A 4,236-nucleotide genomic window follows, 5' to 3' on the forward strand; every position below is an offset into this window, starting at 1 on the left:
ATCAGACACGTCTTCCTTCCGTGTTCATCCTGTATCACTGTGTCAAGTTATGCTGATGTGGTAGTTTTTCCGAAATTAGATGGGAGGTTCAACCCCCACCCTTTTCATGACCTTCCCCGTGTCATCCTATATCACTGTGTCAAGTTTGGTGCTGATTGATCAAGAAATGTGGAAATGTATAAGGAACAGATATGAAATGATAGATATAGGACCGTATATTTTTTCCCGGACACACACTTTGCTTTATATAGTAGATTACAATTTGCAGAATCTTAACCTAAACATTTTGAAAACTCTGATGAAAATACCCAGTTTTGTCTTAGTAAGCTGTAGCTTATAGTTGTAAACACGTAAATACAGAAATTTATCTGTAGTGGGTTTACATGAAAAACAAAATGCATGGTTATTTATATGGTTATTTATATTTGCATGGTGTTGCATTAAGAAACTAGAGAGACACTCAGTAGAGCGCATACCTCCGCCACGCAGCGCTAATCATATTCGGCTCTCAAAAAATAAGAAAATGTGTCTCCATGTCCGTCGTTATCCACGAACACTAACCATTTTTAGCAGGACAATGAGGAATAATATTCTACATATATCCACCAAGTTTCACCAAAATCTGATCATTTTTGACTGAGTTATAGAGCAACAATAGTGTGAAAAAGATAGGGATTTTTTTTTCGTGACCTTGCTAAGCCCTTTATATTTTACCATCCAAAAACTAATCACTTTTAAGTTGGGTCATAGTCCAGAGGTATACCAATTTTCATCTAAATCCATTCAGCCGTTTTCAAAAAATCCTGCTGACAAACACACACACACAGGGGTGAAAACATAACCTCCGTCCACCTTCGGTGGTGGAAGAAATTACTTTATTACTTGTTTACAAAATGCATCTATATATTTACTACAAGAGTAGTACATACATAAAAATTTGCGTGGTTGTTTGCATAAAGCTTCTCTGTTTATTAGATGTTACATTTATAATGTATGTTTTCTTTTTTGGCTTGTTTGTTTTTTGCAAATTGAATTTTTTCCACTTGGCAGTAATTATATTATGATTTTCTTGCATTTATTTTACTCAATGGTTTTTTATTTGACTCTTAATGATACCAGTTTCACGGTATCTTCTCTTGCTTCATATAGACTGGCTCTGCTATTCCTATCTGGCATGAAAAAAGAATTGGTTCACTTTCTTCTTTCATTTGTTATAGAGTTTATCAAGACTTCTTCGAAAAAAGTTGTATTTAATGAAGCATTATTTAAGTAACATAATTTATCAAGACTCCTTCGAAAAGACCGAATATAATAAAACATTGTTTAAGTCATAGAGTTTAGCAAAACACTCCTTCGAAAACACCTTATATAATGAAACATTGTTTAAGTAATCGAATTTAGCAACACTCCTTCGAAGACACCCTGTATAACGAAAGATTAGTTTAAGTCATATATTTTAGCAAGACTGCTGAAACACTAAATACGAGAAAGAATTCTTTAAGTCATTTAATTTAATCCGATATTTCATACAACTTGTAATTAAATGTTTAGAGTTTTCAGCGATTTGGTTAAATACTTAAAATAATAGACGTGTAAGAGCGCATAAACATTATGCAAATGAAGTAAGTATTCGCTTATAGAACATATAAGCTTACACATCATAACGACTGGTTAGCAATATTTTAGAATTAGAAATGTAAGACTTTGGCCTACTTGGATATATCATAAGAGGCAAGTTATTAACCGGGAATACTCAAAAATCTGTAGAAGGTCACTTAAGAACCAATATAACAAACAAAACAAAACGTATAATTCAAATTGTTTAGCCTAATCTCTAGTATTTTCACCGGATATGTACTCAGTACATTACGTCACGTGCAGAGTTTTACGAAGGAAATTGTTAACGTCTGGACTCAGTACCAAACGGCTGAGATATTTTATTACACATATAAAAAACACTGAAAATTAAGAAACTGTTTAAAAAAGTTAAAAAACAATTAGGTGGGGGCTCACTAGGCCTACGGTCATGTTGAAAAGGGTCTACAGAGTTATAAAGGTTGAGAAACTGTCTTAAAATTTGATAGTACTCCTCCACTAAGAAGTAAACTGTATAAAATTTCAACACTTAAATAAGTTTATCTGAAATATTATTGTGTTGAATAGGACACTATTTCTACTTTTTTCGCTTTTATTTTTTATTATTATTTTCATTGTTTAAACATCGATGTTTTGTACAACTGGGTGTAAATTTTAATGTAAAGATGGGCAGATTACACAAATAACCAATGTCTTATATTTTACTTACTGTGCAGAAGCTAATTTAGGAATCCTATACTATTTATATGAGTTCGAAGATCAGGTTGAGATATATGGTCGTATAGGTATATTAGTATAAAGATGTGCGACCTGGTGGTTAGAGCACTTGACTTGCCATCTGTGAGTTGCAGTTTTAAATTCCGTCAATGGACAAGCTCGCCTTTTTAACCCTGGGAGCGTTATAAAGTTACGAATAATTCCACTTTTCATTGGCAAAGAGTATTCCAAGAGTTGGCTGTGGGTGGTGTTGATCAGCTGCCTTCCATCTAGTCTAATCACATCTACATTAGAGACGATTAGCGTAAATAGCCCTCGAGTAGCTTTGCGTAAAATTCAACAAACATTATATGTGTGTGTGTAGCAGCATCCATCACCCAGAGTTGGCTGGCTCGATTACCGTGATTTTCTGTGTGGTAACTGGAAACTGTCTGACGGTTTACATAGACTATTTTGTTTCATGAATTTTGCCCGAGAAGGGAATAATAAACATTTTGAAATAGGACAAATTTCCACTTTTTTATTAGACTTTTGCCTTTAAATTTTAAGCACAAGTACTTGGTCAGTTAAACGAGTCAAAGCAGGATATGCAATTAGCATCTAATGAGTTGGTTATGGATTCAATAACAGTACAAAGAAGGATAGGGAACATTATTTAACATTGTTCTTTATACAATGTTTGCTTCCTTGACCTCAGCTAGTATAAATATCGAGTTTACTTTTCATAGATGTTCTTTTTATCGGGTCTTAATAACAAAAATATGCTAAAACATAGCAGAAATTTTGTGTAGCTTTTCCAATCCTTTGTGCCTGATTAGTGATTTTGCTGACCGACTACGATTGCGACTGCGTCGCCTGCCGGCTAGTCCATGACCTTAGATGTCATTCGACACCTGGTTCTCAGCGGTTTAGTGTCTACTTGCTTGGCTCCGGCCTGTCCGACATATCGATAGCGCGTTCAAGTAAGTGCTTGTTAGAGACCTCTCTCTTTTTTTTTTAAGCCTATCAACAGTTGCTACTATATATCAGCCATTTAATAAATAAACTATTGGCATTTGTCGGTGAGAAACATACTACCCACCCCGTTCGTTTAACGGAAACACAGACGATTAATGATCTATTTTATTGTTATAATTGATGTTAACCGATAAAACAGTGGATGTTTTTAGGCAACCCTGATCATTGTAACAATTTCCAGGCTGCATTACTAATAACCTTATAAGTTATATGATTAATACATTATTTTTAAAGCCAAAGCCTTTTATTGAAGTGAAATATACATATGTATGGTTTATTTCGAAAAACATAAAAACCGTAATAGAGAGATATTGAAAGAGCATCATTTAAAGTACAAACGACTAGTACAAATAAAAGTCCAAAAACTTATTTACTTAATATCGACGTTTCGAAGGCTTCTGACGTGTAAATAGACGAGATTCTTTACGATGTTCGACATTATAACAACATATTCCGCACCGTTTTGGGGGATTGTTCTTTGGGAAAGTATAAATAAAGTGGTTTGCAATAATATTATGTCAGTTCTACTAGTTATTGATAAAATAAAAGCTACTGTGATTTATAATTATATTAATGTTTACTTTTAGCCGAAAATATAAATTGTAGTGCTTTGTTTGTTTGAAGTTATGCGCAACGCTACACAATGGGCTTTCTGTGCTCTGCCCACCACGGGTATCGAAACCCGGTTTCTAGCGTTGTAAGTACGCAGACATACCGCTGTGCCACTGGGGGCAAATTGTAGTGCAAAAAGTAATAATGCTGTAGATGAAATTTATACATTACATTTTAATAAGAGATTTTGAGAGCAGAAACAAACATTTAGTCTATACCATCCATTATATCTTACCTCAACTATATTTAATTCTTTTTTTAGAGAATTTTCTCTGTAGGAAGGGGATACATAAT

The 4,236-nt window shown here is 33.9% G+C and overlaps 1 protein-coding gene across 2 annotated transcripts in view; it reads left to right on the forward strand.

The window, feature by feature from the left end:
* LOC106465329 (pleckstrin homology domain-containing family G member 3-like) overlaps nt 1-4,236 on the forward strand; it is a 62,969-nt gene that overhangs the window by 49,745 nt on the left and 8,988 nt on the right. The window contains exon 3 of one of the 2 annotated variants that reach the window (XR_002611952.1): nt 3,105-3,275. The exons of the other annotated variant lie outside the window; for it this stretch is intronic. The gene's annotated coding sequence lies outside the window, so the exon portion shown is untranslated. The remainder of the gene's footprint in view (nt 1-3,104; nt 3,276-4,236) is intronic. 2 annotated transcript variants of the gene reach the window in all.

Source organism: Limulus polyphemus, unplaced genomic scaffold (assembly GCF_000517525.1).
Source record: "Limulus polyphemus unplaced genomic scaffold, Limulus_polyphemus-2.1.2 Scaffold1910, whole genome shotgun sequence".
NCBI lineage: Eukaryota > Metazoa > Arthropoda > Merostomata > Xiphosura > Limulidae > Limulus > Limulus polyphemus.